This window comes from Chiloscyllium plagiosum, unplaced genomic scaffold (genome assembly GCF_037043375.1).
Source record: "Chiloscyllium plagiosum isolate Xiang-an unplaced genomic scaffold, Cpla_swu_hap1 HiC_scaffold_5, whole genome shotgun sequence".
In the NCBI taxonomy this organism is placed as follows: Eukaryota; Metazoa; Chordata; class Chondrichthyes; order Orectolobiformes; family Hemiscylliidae; genus Chiloscyllium; species Chiloscyllium plagiosum.
The window spans coordinates 65,895,816-65,918,371 of NW_028270143.1; the positions used below are offsets into that span (position 1 = coordinate 65,895,816).

At 40.1% G+C, this 22,556-nt stretch overlaps 1 long non-coding RNA gene across 1 annotated transcript; it reads left to right on the forward strand.

Moving 5' to 3' along the window:
- The first annotated feature begins 2,103 nt into the window (after positions 1-2,103).
- On the forward strand, positions 2,104-16,829 carry LOC148149953 (uncharacterized). The gene is made up of 3 exons (XR_015757212.1): positions 2,104-2,255; positions 4,903-5,172; positions 16,097-16,829. It is a non-coding gene; the product is annotated as an uncharacterized LOC148149953 (long non-coding RNA).
- Positions 16,830-22,556: the final 5,727 nt, after the last annotated feature.

Below are 22,556 nucleotides of genomic sequence, written 5' to 3' on the forward strand. Positions count from 1 at the left end.
CGCAGTTCGCTATATTTTTGTTTGATGTTTTTCACTCCGTGTCGGTGCTAGTTACTGAGATACATGAGTCATCAGACACGCAATGCACCTTTTGTTGTCATAGTCTGTTTGCCATGAGCTACCTTTATTACAAAACTAGCTATGAGTTAACTATTTGCCCGTGAGCAGCGTTGGGGGAATTAAGTGTTGAAAAGACATAAACAGTCTCCTTGGTCAACATGCTGCCCTGCAACTGGAAACATAAATAGAAATTGCTCAGAAACACAAGATGTCCGTCAGCATCAATGGAGAGAGAGAGCGCACAGAGTTAAATGTTTCAAACCTGTTCAGAATAGGAGCAGTGGAAGCTACTCAGACAGGACAGACTGCATTCCAGTACCTACCAGTCACCTCTTCGTGATGATGGGTCATCTTTGTGTGAAGTCAAAAAGTGTGGAGCTGGAAAAGCACAGCAGGTCAGGCAGCATCCAAAGAGCAGGAGAGTGTTTTGGGCATAAGCTCTTCATCAGGAATGGGGGCGGGTCAGCCCATTTCTCAGATTTGTAGCTCAGGTTGAGGTTCTGGCTGTAGGTTTGCTCACAGAGCTGCAAGGTTTGTTTTTAGACATTTCATCAACATTTAAGTAATATCATCAGTGAGTCTCTGGATGAAGTGCTGGTGGCATGGCGTGTGTTCTATTTATGTGTTTAGGTTTCCTCGAGTTGGTAACATCATTTCCTGTTCTTTTTCACAGGGTGTGTAGATGGGATCCAAGTAAGTGTGTTTGTTGATAGAGTTCCAATTGGAATGCCATACTTCTAGGAATTCTCGTGCATGTCTCTGTTTGGCTTGTCCTAGGATGGATGTGTTGTCCTCTTCTGTATGTAAGGACACTAGTGAGAGAGGATCATGTCTTTTTGTGGCTAGTTGATGTTCATGTATCCTGGTGGCTAGTTTTCTGCCTGTTTGTCCAATATAGTGTTTGTTACACTTCTTGCAAGGTATTTTGTAAACTACTTTAGTTTTGCTTGTTATTGTGTTAACAATTAGCTTGTGGCTCAGATAGTAATCTTGAGATAATTCCCTTTTTGGTTCTGCTTTTCAGTTAGCCCCTAGCTGCTCATGTTCCCTCTGCAGAACCTCTTTCCTCTTTCTACCTATATCGTTGGAACCAGTGCGAACAATTAGATCTCACCACTCCCACTCTTAAGTTTCTCGGACTCAATGTGATTATTACTTCCCAGGAAATATGAGGCAGGAATCCTACTAATAATAACAAATCTTATTATTTGTTGATTACTTCCCTTTTGGTTCTGCTTTGTAATTTAGCCTCTAGCTGCTCACACTCCCTCAGCTGAACCTCTTTCCTCTTTACAACTGCATCATTGGTACCTACATGGACCATGACAACAGGATCTGCCCCCTCCCTCTTTAAATTCCTCTGAAGCCCAGATGAGAAATCCTGGACTTGGGCACCAGGCAGGCAACACAGCCTTCACGACTCTTGATTCTGGCCTCAGAGAACAGTGTCTATTTCTCTGACTATACTATCCTCAATTACAACTACATTTCTCTTCTGACCCTCTATTGACTTTACTATTTGTCACCACTCTCTTGAATGGTTCCCTATACTATGGCACTATGGTCAGTTTTCTCATCCTCCTATAGCCTCTGCTCTCATCCACACAGGGAGCAAAAATCTCAAACCTGTTAGTGCTCAGGGGCTGAGGTTCCTTCAGCGCTGCCTCCTGGATGCCTCTACCTGCCTCTTTCGTAGTCACATCTTCCGGTTCCCAACTACCAACCGAATCTGAGTTAGTCATTCTAAGGGGTGTGACTGCTTCCTGAAACAGATAACTCCCTCCCTAATGTGCCGCTGTGTTCAAAGCTCAGACTCCAGCTCATCAACTCTGAACTGCAGTTCCTCAAGCAACCAACACTTACTGCATTATGAACCATGATGGGGTCCACCAGCTCCCACGTCATGCAGTTTCAACATATTGCCTGGCCTTGTATCTCTCTTATTTACGTAGTTATTAATTTTTTTTAAAAAATTCCTACTGGTCTTTTCATTTGTAATCTGTAAATATATCTCCTATTTACCTATCATCTTTCTATAGATGCTGCCAGACTTGTTGAGTTTCTCCAGCATTTTCTGATTTTGCTTCAAATGAGAAATCCAAGCTTGACTGGCAAAACCATAATTGAATGAAATGTTATATCATTGAGGTGCAACAACACACAAAAGGAGGGCAAATAAAGCCAGAACCATAGAGGTAAGAATAAGATGAATCTCACAATGGGTACATATGACAGATGTTAAACTGTACAAGTTAGAAACCAGCTGAAAAAGAAGGTTCAGAGGGGATGCAAAACCAAATAAAAGAAGCAAAGAATATTGTGGTTCCTTAACATAAAACAGAATCTAAAAGTCTTCTAAAGACATATAACAATAAAAGGAGGGTGGGCTGGGGAAGTGAGATTGGGAATGAGAAAAGGAGATTCATACAGGGAGGTAGAGGCCTGACTGACATGATAAACGAATACTTTGCAACTATCTTTATCAGGTAATGTGCTAACAAAGTTTTTGATTATGGACTTTAATTGTGAAATTTTTAAAAAAACAGCAAGCATTAATGTTTTGAATCAGATATGACATTTTTTCAAAGAACAGTCATTGAACATAAAATATTGACTGTGCTTCTCTCCACCAGACATGCGGAGTTTTTCCAGCATTTTTTTTCTCCGATCTCTCGCACCAACAGTAATTATGATACTAGATGGGGAAAAATTGATAAAGTGATAAAAGACAGGCTGGACTTCAATTTGATGCCTGCAGAACCCAGATTCCCAAATGTATCCAAGGGTGTTGGGCAGAATTAAAGGTGGAAATTGCAGTTACTGGCCAATATCTTCCAATCTTTCTCAGATACAGAAGTGATGCCAGTGAACTTTGACTAGAGAATTGCAGGTGTTACATTGCTATTTAACAAAGGCTGTAAGGATAATTCCAGTAACAAAAACTAGTCAATTTAAATGTAGTGGTATGAAATATTTTAGAATTTTACCCTAGATTATAATTTAAGGCTCGCTTGGACAAAAATGGGTTAATTAAGGAAAACCTGCACAATTCTTTGAGAGCAGCTTGTATTTAACTAATTTCAGCTTGTATTTAACTAATTAACTAAATCCAAAAAAAAATGTGCAGGTCAGGTGAATTGGCCATGCTAAATTGCCCGTAGTGTTAGGTAAGGGGTAAATGTAGGGATATGGGTGGGTTGCGTTTCGGCGGGGCGGTGTGGACTTGTTGGGCCGAAGGGCCTGTTTCCACACTGTAAGTAATCTAATCCAGTATTTTGATCAGGTCACAGAGGCAATTGTTGAAGCTGACATGGTTGATGTGGTGCAAATTCCAAAAGACATTTCATAACACAACATACAATAACAGCAAAGTTGAAGCCCAACAGAAGGGACAGTGGCATCAGTGTCGATACAATACTGGCTAACTGACAGGGAGTAGAGAATGCTGATAAATGGTTGCTTTTGCATTGGAGGATAGGAGACAGGAGTTTAGAGAATGTTTACTGGACTGATATGGAGTAAGTGAATTGCCATAGGAAGAAAGGCTAGGCTTGTATCTGCTGGAAAATTCAGAGATGACTTCATTAAAACATATAAGATGCTGAGGGGACTTACCAAGTGCATGTTAAAAGGATGTTTCCTCTTTTGGGAGAATTGAGAACTAAGGGTCACGGTTTAAAAATACGAGGATGCCCACTTAAACCAGAGGTGGGAAAGCATGTTTTTTCTATAAGAGGATTGTGAGTCTTTAGAATTCCCTTCCTCAAAGGTAGTGTTGTTGAATCTTTAAATGTTTTTAAGGCAGAGGTAAATAGATTCTTAGTTACCAAGAGAATGAGAGATTGTCGCGTATGTGCAAGAATGTAGGCCTGAGGTTAAAATAGGATCAACCATGATCTTATTGAATGGTGGACCAGGCTCAGAGACATTTGTTCCTTATTCCTATGTCAGTATAGAGTGAATTCTTCAAAGATCGATATCAGAACTATAGCTTTTCTTGATCTATATCAATGACCTAGACTTGGGTATTCAGGGTACAATTTCAAATTCTTAAGTGACACAAAACTTGAAAGTAATGTGAACTGTGAGGAGGGAAGTGGTAAACTTCAAACAGACATAGACAGACTGCTGAAATGGGTGGGCACATGGTGGATACATTTGCTGCACAAAGATATAAACTGACATATTTCACTTGAAAGAATTTTGAAAGACGGTAAAAGATACAATTCTGAAGATCCGGAAATATATGCACAGAAATTATTGAAGTGGCAGTGCCTGTTATTAAAACATTAGATAAGGGCTGCATGGCAACTCAGTGGTTGGCATTGCTATCTCATAACATCAGGGACCCGGGTTCAATTCCAGCCTCGGGCAACTGTCTATGTTGAGTTTGCACATTTTTCCTGTGTCTGTGTGGGTTCTCTTTGGGTGCTCCATTTTCCTCCTACAGTCTAAAGATGTGCAGGTTAGGTGGATTGGCCATGCTGAATTTCCCATCGTGTCCAGGGATGTCTTGGCTAGGTGGGTTAGCCAATGGAAACATGAGATGAAAGGGTAGAGGGTCTGGATGGGATGCACTTCGGAGGGTCAGTGTAGAATTGACAGGCTGAATGGCCTGTTTCCACACTGTAGAGATTCTGTGATAAGTATAAGCAGACAGTGAAAAGGGCTATGATGACATTTGTAAAAACTGGTCCCCCTCAGCTATATGTGTTGTGTCCAATGCTTAGCACTACACTTTGCGAAGAATGGAGAAATGATTCTTTGAGAATGGTTCTGTGTTAAGGATGGTTTGGAGAAGCTAGAATTGTTTTCATTAACAGAGAGACTTGTCATTAGCAGATTGACAGAGGTGTTCAACATCATGAGAAATCTGGAGAGAGTGGATAGAGATTGTTTCCATTTGGCAGAATGATCGAGAACCAAAAGACATTGATTTAAAGTGATTGATGAAAGAACAATGAGCAACAAATTTTTAATGCAGTATTTGATTAGGATCTGGAATGGACTTCATGAGAATGTAATGGAAACAAATTCAATAGTAGCTTTCAAAATGAAATTGGAAGAGAAAAGATTTGGAAGGCTTGAGAAAAAGGCAAGAATATACATAAGGTGAGTTGTTCTCCTAACTCCTGTAATATAGTTAAAAATCACACAACACCAGCTTATAGTCCAACAGGTTTGTTTGGAAGTACTAGCTTCCAGAGCGCTGCTCCTTTATAAGGTAACTTTGTCCACTCCAGTCCAACACCGGCACCTCCACATTCTGTAATATATTCACAAGAGTGAGATGGTAATGTTTACATTACCAATGTAAATTTTCAAGCCAGGAAGTGAAGAAGATATGAAAGGATTTAAACATGAGGATGAGAATATAAAATTTGGAAGGGGTTGGAGCCATTGTAGCCTAGTGAACTGCAAGACTTGACATTGAGGATGTGGACAATATGGTTCAGTCTGAGACAGTGGATCAAGCTGAGAATGGAAGAGAAACAGAGATTGTTATAGGGACTGAAGATGAGGAATAATATAGAGCGGTCAAATAATCAATAGTTATGATCTTTCCAACTTTGCAGAGAAGTATAGTAAAAACTAAACTTCTCTAACAATATTAAGAAAATTCATCTATGGGTTATTTTTAAATATGAACTAAAGTATCTCAATTATATCTGAGTTCACCTATGGTGTGCACTTTTTAGATTAACTCCTGCCAACTCCAGAAGACCATTATATATTGGTTTAATATGCATGAAAGTCCAATATGATCAAATAAAGCTGGTTCAGACTAGTGCTTCTTGCAGCAGTTGCAAATGTTGGGGGAAATTAATAATGAACTCCTATCTTCCCATCTTCTACTTGAAAGGAGTTCCAGTTATTCATAGTTATAACATCCTACAGCACAGAGACACGGCCTTCAGCCCAAACAGATCCATGCCAACCAATAATGTCCATCCACGCTAACCCCATTTCCCTGCACTTGGCCCATATCCTTCTAAATCTTTCCTATTGTCCAAATGCCTTTTAAATGTTGATAATCTGCCCACCCCAACCACTTCCACTGGCAGCTCATTCCATATACATAGCATCATTTGTGTAAAAATGTTTCCCCTCAGATTCCCTTTTATTCTTTCCCCTCTCACTTTAAACTGATACCCTCATGTCCTTGATTCTACTGGGAAAAAGACTGAGTGCATTCACCCTATCTATGCCTCTCATGATCTTGTACACTCTGTAAGATCTCCCCTCAGTCTTCTGTGCTCTAAAGAAAAAAGTCTTAGCTTGTCCAACCTCTCCCTATAATTCAGACCATTGAGCCCTAGCAGCATTTGTAAATGACTTCTGGACTCTTTCCAGTTTAAAATATCCTTCCTACAGCAAGGTGAGCAAAACCGAACACAATTCTCCAGGTGCGGCCTCACCAACCGTCCTGTACAATTGCAACATAGCTTCCCAATTTATGGCTAAGGAGAGTTTCTACAGGTATTGATCTTATTATTCCCTCTCCCATTGTTGCTGCTCACCAGAGGTGCCAAGTAACGCTCCATGCACCTGGTGAAGACTGAATCCAGACAAGTGTAGCACCAAGTGAATGGCATGCAAGATATGTGAACAGACATTCAAGTAGTTGGTAATTACCTGCTGAGCTGTAAAAGAGTACAGTCCCAGAAGAAGTTTTGTGAGCACCAATATTTAATGTTTGAAGGTTTCCTGGCCTGTCATCTTCCTGATAATATGTGCCCCATTGGTCCTTTGAGATGGAGCTCGTGCTCCAGGAGTTTGCAAACATGAGTTTGACAGAATGCAGAGAGTTCAGTAATTCTGTGTGTTAATTGTTACAACCAGAATGCAGGTTAATTAACTGGGGACACAATATAGTGATTTTGCAAACAGCAGCATGGGGTTTCCTGCTTGATGACAATTGCCCAGATCAATCTGAAACTTAACAAGATCATGTTGGGTCAACCCAACGACATTTTTTTGACCTTACATCTATACCAGAATTTTCTTCCTCTTGGCAGTTAAAATTCTGCTGTGTTTCTATATTTTATCACAAGACATTGTTTTTAATGCTTGACGATAAAAGATATTCAAGTTCCATAACAGACTAAAAGGAAAATAAAGTATTGCGTTTATAGAAGACATGACCTTTCATGGCCACTAGATATCCAAAGTTAATATCCAAGAATGAAGTGTGGTTAGTTACATTTGTAACATAGGAAACACCACAGCCAGGTTGTACATCACAAGCTCCCACATGGCACAATGTGATAACAATCAGATAATCCATATTTGTGCTGTTGCTTGAGGAGGAATAAATATTAGCAACAGCTCCAGGGATAACTCTCTAGTCTTGTGACATGGGGTCTTTTCTGTCTGATTGAGGGCAGTTTGGGCCTTGGTTTAATATCTCTTCCAAAAGACATGTCCAATGTTTTGTCAATATTGTACTGGAGCATCAGCCTTAATGTTTTTGTTCAAGTCCTGGAATAGGATTTGACTCGGGGAAGAAAGGTATGCAGGGCTGTAGCTTTAATGGCCCATAGAATTATTCAACAGTTTTAATAATGGACAAAGCCTTTTTCTGTAATGTCCATTTCTCTCAAACTTATGACCATAGAATTATATGATGGAAATGGAACACTGGGAATAAACATGGAACATAACTACTTCCAGATTGTTAAGACATTAGCAAATGGAAGTTAGAGTTCAAAACACTTCAGCATTTGTCTTTGTGGCATTTTGATCATCATAGCAGATATAAATTAGATAGGGAATAGCTGATGCTTCAAGCTAATTAACCTGAAACATGTTAAAATCAAAGGCTGAACAGGGATATTCAGATATTTATCTCTGTAAATACTGATAGCAATCCAAGTATTAATCACAAGAGTAAACTATGCACAACAAATTAACCATGTACCATTACAAAACACTTCAGCAGAATTTAAATTACACAGCAACATGATTAGTGAAATTAATTTTCAGGCAAGTCAGTGAAGTGTGATACAAGATGACAGTGTTAATGAGCTCTATCAGATATAGAGCAATCTGAATTCCATCAGAAAGAGAATGAAAATTAAGATAAAATTTCTCTTCAGGAAATTGTTCTGTGGTTTTCTTTTGATGCCTTCAATGCAGCAATCTTCAACATGTAAATGCCTGCCTTTTCCAAGATCTGCTGCTGGCATTGAAACAAGAAGTTAAAGGCAACAGAGTTCTCAAGCATAAGTGTCACTGTTTAAAAATGCACCAAACCAGGTAACATGTTTGGTCACAAAATACCCTTGTAAATGTCTTGCAATACTTGTACAACCATGAAAAGTGATTTGTTATTTCTAATGGCCTGGAGAGTTAGCTACATGTGGATTTCCTGAGTCAGCTCGTTTTCAGATTTGGAGTAAAAACATTGGAGTCAAACCCAGCCTTGGGTTGGTGCACAGGTCTCTTCAGGCTACCTCTGTTAAGTAAGGCACATTGGTTTAGGTCAGGAGGCACATAAAAGCCACTGGCTTTCAAGTTAGCCCAACAGAGAATTGGTGAGACAGAATGCTGTTTTTAAAATTTATTTGTCATGGAATGAAGGCAATGGCACCGTTTGTTGCCAATTTGATTTTTAATTGCCTTGGAGCAGAACTATTCTCTAAGGCAACCAAAGAGCAATTAAGAGTCAATTGCTGTGCATCTGGAATCACATATACACCAAACCAGGTAAAGACAGCAATAGTCTGTCCTTAAAGAGCATTCATGAATGAAATTTTTGGAACCAACAAGTTTCAAGATCATTATTACCAATGATTAGCTTTCAGTTCCAAATTTTAATTGATTGAATTTAAATTCCACCTGCTGCTTTGCTGGGATGTATACCCATGTTCCTAAGGGCAGGCTTGAGGGGCTGAATGGCCTACTTTTATTCCTGGTTCTTATGTACAGCATTAGCCTGGACCTTTTGGATTACTAGTTCAGTGAATTACAATGAATCATAATCTGCCCCAACAATTGTGCGTGTGGATGTGAAGATAAATTCTGATTTGCCTGCAAAGCCTCTCACTTAATTTAAATGGGGTGGTGTAATGTATGATTGGCAAAAGATAAATCATTGGAAATACAGCTTAGTTCAGATGAAGGAAAATTTTCTTTTCAGCGATTGTCAAAGGGCCTTCACATTCTTTCATTCTTGACTGCCTTCACAATGTTGATTGGGTGATTATCGTGGAGCCCAGGTGGGCAGTGGTAACAGAGTCAGTGCTGCACAAAACCTTTATCATTACTTGTAAAGGACTATAATCATTTAATGTCAAGCACAGAATCAGCAAACCAATCTGAATTCACAAAACTAAAAATATTTCTTGTCAGTACCAGCCATAAGTAAATGAGTGCTTCTACAGAATCAATAGAAATAAGGATTAGTTTTGCCATGGATCACAGCCAATCCTATTCAAGGAAATTTGGGTCTGGGGTCTGTGACATTTATTTGCATGAAATTTACATCCTCGCATTTCTTCAGCTAAAGTCAGGCCCCAGACATTGGGATATTGTGCATGCAATTCATTTTGAACAGGATCATAAACACTATTATCAGACCTCACATAGTTCTTTTCAAGGGGTATAAATTGAGAGATTCTTAAATTCCCTTAACCAGATTTTAACAGAGGTAATTTTAACCCAACTCAACTGGCTGAAAAGCAGGAGGGTGGTAAAACAGCATTGCAATCAATCCCCTCAAATTCCTACTCAAAGCACCATCTTAAAAATTCTCCCCTTCTATTGTTGGCATCACGTCCCTTTAAGCACATTTGCATTAACTGTGAATAATTTGTCACATGTCTTGATCTTTCACAATGCTTTCAGACTCCGATTGACTATTTCTTCCATGTATAAAATGTGAGAAAAGTTTGAACCCCTCCTTTATAAACTAATTTACAAACTCGCAAACATTTTTGGCAATCATTTGCTGAGTGGCACTCGAATGGTAACATGATTTCTGTGGATCAACATGGTGCAAGGGTAGAAAAGTCAGAAGACATTATTTTTGATTTGAGGACAGTGATATAATGATGCAATTAATATGGATTATATATTGCACCATGTGTTTGCAAATGATAAAAGTTTGCCTGACACTTTCTCAAAAAGATAATTGCATCATTAACTTTGAATGAATTTAATATCAGTAATATTTATTCTGTGACTAGGAAATGACCTTTGCAAAAGAGCCTCAGTTCTGATCATTCCTGAAACTAAGGCTGTTGTGAAAATTGCCTTTTGCCTCTATCCACACAGAGGTGTATTGAGTACCCGACCTATTTTACATATCCTCGCTGTGGAAAACAAACCCGAGAGTACAATTGATATCAGTCCATACAACCCTATAACACAAAAGGGGTGAACACTCATTCAACAGCACCTTGCAAACTGCCTTCAATCTCCAACATATTGAAGCACAAGGACAACAGGCACATGAGAATACCACTGCCAGCAAGTTTCCCTCCATGTCACACACATTGCTGATTTGAATACATAGCATTGTTCCTTCACTGTCACAAAGTTCTGGCAAAATTGTGAATGTATCTACATCAGATTGACTTTAGCTGTTCAATAAGGTAGTTCATGATTACTTTTTCAATGGTAACTCAGGATGGGCAACAAATGAAGGCCTAGGAAATGATGCCCATATCACATGATAAAATAAATAGTAGTAACTAATCCTCTTGGAAAGAGCTGTCCTGTTTAATTCCACACTTCCTGGAACCCTGCAATTTAGTCATTTTCAAGTACATTCCAATTGCTTTTTGAAAATTCCTGTGAAAAACTACTTCCATCACACTTACAGGATGTGCATTTCAGATCTTAACGCCTTACTCTCTGAAGGTATTTCTCCTAATTTTCTAGTATTTCTGTCAATTACTTTATATGTATGATCCCTGTCTACTCTCGGTCTCCAGTGCAAACAGCTTCTCTCTACTTTCTTAATTAAAATCCTTCATAATTTTCAATTTCCCCATTAAGTCTCCCTTCCCTTTCTCTGCTGTAAGGAGAACTATCCCAACGATCTCAACAAACAACTTAGAAAGGTAGCATTGAAAAGTGAAATGATCTTGTTCCTACCTAGGAACATAAGAATAGGAATAAATGAACATAGGATATTTTAAGATTGGGCAATAAATGCTAGTCCAGTCAGCAAAGTAGCCCACATCCCTGAATGAATAAATAAGGGAGCATTCATTTAAAACTGAGATGTGAAGGAATTTCATCTTTTGGAGGGCAATGAATGTCTGGAATTCTCTATCCTAGGGAGCTGTCCAGGTCAGATCACTGAAAGTATTTAAAGAGGAGGTACATTTGTAAGAGGAAGTAAATTTGAAACATCGAGGAGAAGAGGGCTATGTCGAGCTGGTGTGAAAATGGAGTTGAAAGAGGACAGATCAGTCATAAGCTTACTGAATAGTCAGGCAGTTCTGAGAACTTAAATATCCAAATCCTCCTCCTTTATCTCATGTTTGGACACATTTTCGTGTTGTATACAATCACAATAACAATGACACCATGTATGACTGTGATCATGACAGACCATCCCTTCCTGCTTTTTGACCTCTCTGTTGACTTTGACGGGGTGAACCATGTCATCCATCTCTAATGTCCTCTGTGGTACAGCTCCATGGAAAGACCATTACTTGGATCAATTTTCGTCTATCCAATCATAATCAGAGGACTTCCAGCAATTTTGTTTTCACATTGGTGCTATTACTAATGAAGTTCCTGAAAGATATACCTATGGATCCTACTTTTTTAACATCGACATGGCTTCCCACCCTAATGATTCCTATTCATATACTCATCCAGATGTCTTTTAAATGTTAGAATTGTACCAGCCTCTACCACTTCCTCTGGCAGCTCATTCCATACATGCACCACCCTCTGTGTGAAAATGTTGCCCCTTAAGTCCCTTTTATATCTTTCCCCTCTTACCCTAAACCTATGCCCTCTAGTTGTGGACTCACCACCCCAGGAAAAAAGACCTTGTCTAGTCACCCTATCCATCCCCGTCATGATTTTCTAAACCTCTATAAGATCACCCCTAAGCCTCCGATGCTCCAGAGTAAACAGTCCCAGCCTATTCAGCCTCTCCCTGTAGTTCAAACCCTTCAACCCTGCCAACATCCTTGTAAATCTTTTCTGAATCCTTTCAAGTTTCACACCATCTTTCCTATAGCAGGGAGACCAGAATTGAACATAGTATTCTAAAAGTGGCCTAACCAATGTCCTGTACAGCCACAACATGACCTCCCAACTCCTACATTCAATGCACTGACCAATAAAGGAAAGCATATCAAACACCTTCTTCACTATCCTGTCCATGTTCAACTCCATTTTCAAGGAACTACGAACCTACACTCCAAGGTCTCTTCGTTCAGCAATACTCCCCAGGATCGTACCATTAAGTGTATAAGTCCTGCCCTGATTTGTCTTTCTAAAATGTACCACCTCACATTTATCTAGATTAAACTCCATTTGCCACTCCTCAGCCCATTGCCACATTTAATCCAAGTCCCATAGAACTCCGAGGTAACCTTCTTCGCTGTCCACTACACCGCCAATTTTGGTGTTATCTACAAACTTACTAAGCATACCTCCTATGTTCACATCCAAATCATTTATACAAATGACAAAAAGGAGTGGATCCAGCACTGATCCTTGTAGCACTGCTGGTCACACGTGACCAGTCTGAAAAGCAACCCTTCACCACCACCCTCTGTCTTCCACCTTTGAGCCAGTTCTTTATCCAAATGGGTAACATGCCCTGTATTCCTTGTGATCTAGCTTTGCTAACTGGTCTACCATGACAAGCCTTGTCAAACCTCTTACTGAAGTCCATATAGATCATGTCCACCATTCTGACCTCATCAATCCTCTTCATTACTTCTTCAAGAAACTCAATCAAGTTAGTGAGACATGATTTCCCACACACAAAGCCATGTTGACTATCCCTAACTAGTCCTTGCCTTTCCCATTACATGTAAACTCTGTCCCTCAGGATTTCTTCTAATGTCTTGCCCACCACTAGTTCTAAGTTCACCGGTCTATAGTTCCCTGGCTTTTCCTTACCACCTTTCTTAAATACTGGCACCACGTTTGCCAGCCTCCAGTCTTCTGGCACCTCACCCACGGCTATCAATAATACAAATAATTAAGATGGTGAAGTCATTATATTCATCCTCTGTCATTATCAGCATGTACTTCCTAGCTAATGTTTCATGATGATTTAACTTTCTTGTAACATTGGTGGCCTGTTTGACTTTGAGCTGAGCGTCCACCCATACACGTCTCCATCACAATGAGTTCCTACTTTCACCTTTGTAACATCCTCATTTTACTGCCTCTAACTCAGCTCACCTGTTAATCAAGCCCTTGTCCATGCCATTGTCACCTTCGTATTTGCCCTAACTGAAGTGAAATCCGCCATCAATCACAGACATTACTTTGTCCTAACCTCTGCTGCCTGTATTCGATCTGTATTCGATCTGTAATAATTTACGATGGCTTGCAGCTCTCCAACTCCTTAAAATTAAACTTTTCATCCTTGTACTTAAATTACTTTTTGGTTTTGCTCCTTCTGACATATATCATATCCCTCAGCTTTACAATCTGCTAAGAACTCTGGGTTCCTCCAGTTGTTGTCTTTGTTTCTCCTCCATCTCCTTTATTAACTGTTGCAATTGCAACTTTAGTCATCTAGAAGTTACTCTCTGAATGATCTCCCTATGTTTCTACATCTTTTCAACATTGAAGTAGCTGTAGCTGCATCACAATGATACGGACAGAAGTCATATGACACCAGGTTATAGTTCAACAGATTTATTTGAAATCACAAGTACTGTTCCTTCATCGGGTGAAGTTAAGAAAAGCGCGCAGTTACAGTATTTACAGGCAGAGGTCAAAAAATCATACAAATAGTGTGAATGGAGCATCGACTGACTGAATAATAAATCTCTGTGTGAGATCAAAAATGTGAGATGGTGTGAGTAAAGTTTCAACAGCCAAACAGCAAGCGAGGGGATGACCTACAATCCAATTAATTGAGCCAGAGAGATAATTACAAAAAATTAACAATAAGGTGGCACTGGAGACAAACTAAATGACTGGAATAGCATGATAGGCATAAGAGTCACAGGCCAAGGGTCTTACCTCTAAAAAGTAACCAAAAACTGTACAAATTGCCTTCAAATAAGCGCCAAACCTTAAACAGACCATTGCTCACAGCAAACTACCCAGCCTTTGGGAGAACAACAACCACAACACCACACAACCCAGCCATGGCAACCTCTGCAAGACCTATCAGATCATCGACAAGGATACTACCATCACACATGGGAACTCCATTCACCATGAACACGGCAGGTACTCGTATGACTCAGCCAATGTTGTCTGTCTCATGTTGCAGGCAAAGATGCCCCGAGTCATGATATATTGGTGAGACCATGCAGATGCTACTGCAACGGATGAATGGACACTGCACAGCAATAGCCAGGCAGGGATGTTCCCTCCCAGACAGGGAACACCTCAGTGGTCAAGGGCATGCAGCCTCCGATCTTTGGGTAAGCATTCTCCAAGGCGACCTTTGGGATACAGAACAATGCAGAATCACCGAGCAGAAACAGATAGCCTCATTACTTTGCTTAGACCTTTGGCATGCAAGTCTTATACCTATCATGTAATTCCATGTTGGTCTCCAACACCACCTTATCTCTAATTTTTTGTAATTATCTGAATTAATTAGATTATAGTCATCCCTTCACTTGCTATTCAGCTGTTGTCACAAAGTTAGTCCCTTGTTTTCTAAAAGCTGTTCCTTGGCTCAAGGAGACTCTGTCCTTGATATTTTTCAGAGGGGCAATAAACCAGGCCGGACCGCAATCATTTTGGTTTGGTACAGAGATGAAAAGGACTTTGAAAGCCCTTTTGTTTATACGTAAACAGATGAGACTTAAGGCCAAAGTGGCCATGTTTTAGAAATGACCTGTATAAAGAGAGGGGAGTGGTTAGCTCTTCAGCTGGGTAAAAACAAGGACTGCAGATGCTGGAAACCAGACTCTAGATTAGATTGGTGCTGGAAAAGCATAGCAGGTCAAGTAGTATCCAAGGAGCAGGAAAATCGATGTTTCGGGCAAAAGCCCTTCATCTTTAGCTGGGCTGAGCTGAGCTGTTTTTAGTTCAGTCTGAACTGGGACATTCAACAGGGAGCTGTGTGGAAACTCTCTCTCTTTTCTGCCCTTCAACCTGTAAGCATATGTTCCATTTATACTGGGTTTTTGGGCGACACGGTGGCTCAGTGGTTGGTACTGCTGCCTCACAGCACCAGGGCCCTTGATCAATTCCAGCCTCGGGTGACTGTCTGTCTGTGTGGAGTTTGCACATTCTCCCTGTGTCTGCATGGGATTCCTCCGGGTGCTTCGGTTTCGTCCCACGGTCCAAAGATGTGCAGATCAGGTGAATTGGCAGTACTAAATTGCTCATAGTGTTAGGTGCATTAGTCAGAGGAAAATGGATCTGGGTGGCTTACTCTTACGAGGGTCGGTGTGGACTTGTTGGGCCAAAGAGCCTGTTTCCACACTGTAGGGAATCTAATAAAAATAAAGGAAGTTTGCTTATTGGGACTGTTGTGTGTATTTGGAACAGCATAATTATGTCTACCTGGATAGGTTGACTTCTGTAGAGGTTTTTAATTCTATTCTTTGTGTTTCATTCTGTGATTTTGTGAATACATTTTTTTGTCTGTTTTAAAATCTAGTCGTCAACCTAGCTAACTTACACTGGGTAATTTTCACTGTACACTTACTGAAACAAATTGCAAGGTTAGCTCTAGGCTGCCTGCTTAAGAATGTATTGAGTAATCTGGCTTAGTCCATAACACTGCTAACACTTTCCTCACACCGTCTGACACTTTTGATCAACTGCAGAGATGTATTATTCAACTTGTCAACACTCAATTCATACCATTTGTCTGATTTTTTTATCTTTTTGCCCATTGATCTCACTGGAGGAGAAAGTGAGGACTGCAGATGCTGGAGATCAGAGCTGAAAATGTGTTGCTGGAAAAGCGCAGCAGGTCAGGCAGCATCCAAGGAACAGGAGAATCGACGTTTCGGGCATAAGCCCTTCTTCAGGGTCTCATTGATCTCACTACCTATAAATTCTGTGCCTTTGTGCTTTCCTTCATACCTGATGAAGGAACAATGCTCCTAAAGCTTGTTATTGTATAATGGTCAACATTTTTTCTTTGTTTATCAAGTATTTGATGTCTTATATATTAGCACTACATATATGTAAAGTCAAAGTTTAGTTTAAATAAGGATGTCTAGAGTTAGTCACCTTCAGATTATGGGTCAGGTAAGCTTATCTTTGGACAAACTAAGATATTCGTCTCACAATTGTGGGCTTCACTACTGGAACTGTTTAAGCATCTTGTACCATTCCTCAATTAGAGGACTTGATTTTTTTTTTCCCCTGGCATTTTCCCCATTACTATTTCCACTGCCTGAACAATGAAGCTTGGAACTTTGTGTGTGGATGTTCTGCAGAAACTGGAAACAGATGGGAAAGCAAAAGGACTATTTGTTCACAGAATGACTGCAGCTATTCATCAGTGCACACATGAAAACAGCAGCTGTAAAGTTCACAGAATGACTTCAGTGATGCAGTGCTTGTTCTGAATTCAGATTGGTGGTTTTGTTTCACTTGATTTTTTTCAGCTGAATGGAATCCATTAAAATGAAAACAGTTTTGCATAAGATGCATGCTCTGGATTCTTTTTGCGATCTCAACATATTATTTCTCTAAATACAGACAAAGTTGCTGGCTTTTGTGCTGATGAAAACCATGAGAGTAATATTAATCCCAAAAAGCAAGTGCAATTGGATGGGATGTTCAAATGTCAATCCCAAACTCAACCTGCCTCAAACCCATCTATTTCTCTGAATGTACCTACACACATCCCACTAATCGACAATACCAGAACCTCATCACTCCATTGATCATGGATCTTGCGATCATGGAACACTACCCCTCCGCATGATAACATACACTCCCACTAAGCCAACCAGTTATCACCAATACCCCTCATGATCACCAACCACCAACCTCTACGATGATCAATGCTCTTTCAACACCCTCCAGCCACCTATCCTCTCCAATCTCTGGCTCTGGTCTCTCCCTGACCTGTTACCCAAAATACCACAACTCTACCTCAAGGAGATACCTCAATAGGAGATTGACCTATTATTGGGCTGTTGCGTCTCCTTGAGTCGTAGAGAAGTTCAGACCCAGCACTTAGGTTAGCTTTCAAACAAAAAGAAAACACTCGCAGTGTGATGTTCAAACAAAAGACATTCCAAAAATCGCAACCAGAGCTCTCTCCTCCTACTTGGAAGTCCTGCCTCATAAATATCAGGGCAAGAGTTCAAATAAAACAGACAATTTAAACATAGCCATGATACAATTTGTTACCCTGTGACTTTATTTCTGGAATGGTAAGATGAGCGGCTGGAAATAGATGATATACGTTTTGGGTTTGGGGGGTTATAATTTGTGTTGAACCCACTCTTAGTGAGAAATACACAAAGTGTATGCAACCACCTTGTATGAATTTGTGACATAAACTCATCTTTCCACTGCTGAAGCAGGCAGCCCAGTTGTAATATTTCTAGGCAGTGTGGTCCAGGCTATCTGCTCTTAAATAGAGCTCTGGATAAAAGGAAAAATGGATTAAAGGATTGCTGGCTGCAGCATAAATTCTTGCTGGAAGGACAGAGGGATTCTGGAATATGGAAGTGACAAGGATGTCTGCAACTCTTGAGTGCTATGGAGGCATAGTACTGCTGTATCATGGTTCTGGCTATGACAGGTTGTGTAACTTTTTTTGTAACATCTAATGTATCGGCTAACACACCTTCATCCTGCTATCTGGTAAGATAAGCAAGGTGCTGATGATGTGATCTTGGGATTCCTGAATCCTACCACAATCCTGTTCTCTGACACCAGCTTTTCCCTTCTGAAATCCTGCTTTCAGACACTCTGATACAATCAGCAGCTCAGGTACAGGCACGTATCATGGAAGCTTGTAGACAGGATCAGCGTGTGGTGAGGGATATATGTTGCTTTGCTTGTCAGCTCACCAAAGGTGAAGGTGGCAGGCAAGACCTCGTTACAGGACTCAGAGGAAGATCTTGATGGGACAGCATCCAGAACAATGCCGAATGGGCACACACAGAGAAATATTGCTACATCATCTTGCAAAAAGACTGAGTCCTGTCACTGCCAAGGAGTGTGTGGAAGTCCAGCTCCAACTTGTCAGATGGGATTGCGAATAACTGGTTCTCTTCCCTCTGCTGTATTTTCCCATCACCTTGCAGAACCAGAGGCACTGAAATAGCAGTTTCCATTTCTATGGCAGCTTTTTTATGGATAGGTCAAATACTCTCCTGCTAACCTGCTCTGGCAAAACTCCAAAGGCAAATTCAAGAACTCACCAGAACATCTCCAGTAACACTCGGGGATATTTTCAGACACTTTGCAAAATAAAATTTTCCAAAGATTACTCTACTGACAATTTGGAAGCCTGTCCTTTTGAATACTGCTGAGCCCACCTTGCATCAGCACCCTTCCTTCCTCATTATTAAACAATGCAGGTTGGACCTGCCCATGCACTGTCTGAACATGAGGTCTTCTCGTCACATCACAATTGGACTGTGTGGCATTAGGATGGCATCAATTCCTCTGGCATACACACAAAACACACCTCTGTATGTCTGCATGTTCCAGCGCCCTGGGAAATGGTGGATGGCAATAGAAACTGTCACACTATTGAATTTCTCAGACTAGGCACCTTCAGTGATTCGAATACTACCATGGAATTTATGTTTGACTCCAGAATACCAGAATGTTGAGATAAAATTCTTCTCTCCAACAGATGGAGGTGTCACATGAATTAATTCTGGCAGTGCCAACCCTATTCCTAATGTATGCAAATCTGCAGTCAAAAATTGCTCATTACTTTGACACTAATTGTTGCTACATTGGCAGGCACAATTGCTATTGCAAATGGAAATGTAATTGTAGTGCTTGCCTGAATTTGGAACAAACTTACAATGTGAAGCAAAGAACTTGTTGTTTCAATGCATGATTGAGGTGTAATCTGTTAGTCTGAGAGGTAATGTTGACAATGGATAGAAAGATTTTAAAATATTCCATTTTCTAACATAGATCTTTCTGACTTTAATAAGTAAATTCATTCACTCATATAAGTGTATAAATAGCCTGCAGCAAGTTCTATTATATTACAATCAACGTTTTGTTTGCATTCAATCTACACTGATGATCATCGACAATGTCGAACACTCTTGATGTTCACTCTTGGGAGGACAGCTGAGTGTCCTGTTCATATGGGACCAAAAGCTAGGCAATTGTCATCAGACCTCGAGCAGTAGAGTGCACATTTGAAGTCATTCAATAAGTGTCTTATAATTAGACATGATTTTTTCAATCAGAAAAATCGTTCTGTATGTTAATTGGGCAGCTGCTCCAGCATCACTGTTGTTATCCTTACCTTCTGCAACTGAGAACAAGTTGCTATCCTTTTCCAAATATTTTACCTACCTAGCTCATTCACTCAGACACTCACATACACACACAGATATGCACTTTGAAGTTTCATTGTTCAATTTAAACTTACTTCTTTAAGTAATGGTTTACTCTCAAAAATATGTGTTTTATTTTTGCGCCCTTCAATATGGCTGACATCAATGCTGGCAAACTGAGCAGGATCTCATTTAATGCATTGACTGTTAGTATAAAAGATTTGCCAAATAATAGTTGAAGATTAACAGCAAGGTCTCTCTCCTTTGCACTGTTAATACATCTGTATTTCTACAGCTCAGAATAGTACCACTCATGGCCACATACTTACTTCAGACCTTATTCATTATTGTGTCCTATGGATGGATGATGCTAAAGTAAGGGCATTTTAGTTTCGCAAGTGCACAAATCAGACTTCACTTGACAATAATACAAATATTGTTTGCCTGAAAACAGTCAAGTTATTAAATGCGGTGAATATTCAGAGATATGAAGGCTGTACTTTTTCCAGAGGTCTGGCCAGAAACCTTGAAATGTGAACAATTTCTTGTTTTATTCATTTATGGGATGAGGGCGTCATTGACTAGATCAGCATTTATTGTCCAGAGGGCATTTGAGAATCAACCACATTGCGATGTGTGTAGAATCACATGTAGGCCAGACCAGGTAAAAATGGTAGTTTCCGTCCCTAATAGGTTTTTTTGACAATCAATTCCAGATTTTTTAAAATGGAATTCAAACTCCACTATCTCCCATGGCAGGATTCAAACTGAAGTCCTCAGAGCATTAGCTAGGTCTCTGGATTAAATTCCAGCAATAATACTATGAGGCCATAACCTCCTTAATGTGGATGTCCTGATGAATTTATAGGCAATAAATCATTTATTGTTTTTTTTTGTGTTATTGTTAGTATTTAGTCATACTAAATACTAAGTAAGACAGGCACACCTACAGAATGGAGCAGAGGGAGATCAGCAGAGGTTGTGGATGGAAAGTTTGAAGCTTGTGTGACTGGAAGGTCAGGTGCAGATTGTGGAGGTCAGGTTGCAGAGATCGGGAGAGTAAGACTGATTGCAGGGAGGAAAGGTGGTTTGTTTGAGAGACTAGGAAGAAGCACTTCTGCATCTTTTGGTCACAAGCAGAAATAGGGCAGGAAAGTGAACACGAGGAATGCTGGATCAGCCATTTTCCTATTGAATGGCAGAGTAGGCTGAACAGGCTAAACAGCTTACTCCTTTCCTATATCTTATGGTCTTATAGTCTTCATCAGTGCCAGAAAATTACTTTCTGGCTGCATTTGGCCCTTTTTGTTCCTGTTCACCTGTTGGGATTCTATTGTCTTTGTGTGTTCATATCAATGTTTCCAGACAGTAGTGTAGTCTGGTTTACTTTGGTCTGATGTCTAATCTGTTCTAACTCTACTTGTGCTGTGATATTTAGACTCAGTGATTTCCATCTTTGAGACAACATTGCAAGGTTGCTCCCGGGTCTTGTAAACTTTATGGAATACAATTTGCGAGAGGTTGGACTTCAAAACAACAGAGGAAGAATGCCCACTATATGCATTCGAAATGATCAAAGTCTGCATTTTGTTTTAATGATGCCTCACTTGAGGTACTACTGATTCTTTATGAAACAGAGAGAGATATATATACTCCACAACAATGAGAGGATGAAATTAATAAAATGCAAAGAAACTGGTAGTTATAAGTAGGCAGCAGGAACATTGTATTTTGCTCTTGCATTCTGAAAAAGAAGTGATTTAAAGACCTAAACAATTCAGGAAAGTTGAACAGAGTTGTGTATGTACCTACCTGTTATTGCGCACATTACCCCACCTCCCTCACTCTACTTTGTTAAGCCTACTCCCAAACATCACTCTTCACATCTATCACCTGCCCTTCCCATTCCTCACTTCACCATCCATCCACCCATCAATAACATTCACTCTCATCTTTCTGTGATATCACGTTCATTCCTAATAGTTATCCTTACCAAATGCACACCATCCAATGAGTGAATGCATGACAACATTCTTTTCCATGTTGCATGATGTAGAACAGAAAGCTAGGAAAGGAAGAGAACCAAAGAGATTCTTCAGAGTTCGCAAAGCTCATAACTAACTGCAGAGGAGGAGGAGGAGCTGGTGCTCAGTGGTGTTTTGGCAACTCTGGCATTTGGGGCTGGAGAGCAGGTGGCACAACTAGCGTTCAGTAATCCATTAGTCACTGTGTTGACCTAATTTCAGAACAAGTGAAATGTAATCAATCTCTTGGTGATAAGTTATTACATTACCATATTCTTGCCATCAACTCGTTCAGATACTCACAATTATAGGTCCAGTCAGAAAAATTGCTAGGTTTTCACCTGATGATACATAGTTTATGAAAGCATAAAACCAGATAGTATTGGCAAAGTACTCTTTGGAAAGTCTGCATTGAAGGACACAATCCTCTCAAAGCTCTGCTCAGGTCGACATAGCTACTTAAAGTCAGAAATCATGAGGATAAACATGTAGCAGCAGCAGAGGATGTATGATGTACTAACACATCTTACAAACACTCTGACTATCAGAGAAAAGAAAGAGTCTGGTTTAAGCATGAGTGGAATGTTGGTATAAGACTTTGTGCTGCTATCTGCTTACATAGCGGCAGTAGGCACCTTCATGGAATATCTAAATTGGCAATCATATGCACACCTTGTCCATGATCTTGCACATTCTGGATGCTAGCATGTCTTCTACCTTAAGATGGATGAGGAGAGTACACAAGCAGGAGGTAATAAAGAACACAGCAAGCCAGGCAGCTTCAGGAAGTGGCGATGTCGACATACCTCAAGTTGGATGACAGATAGTATAGCCATGTCCTTAT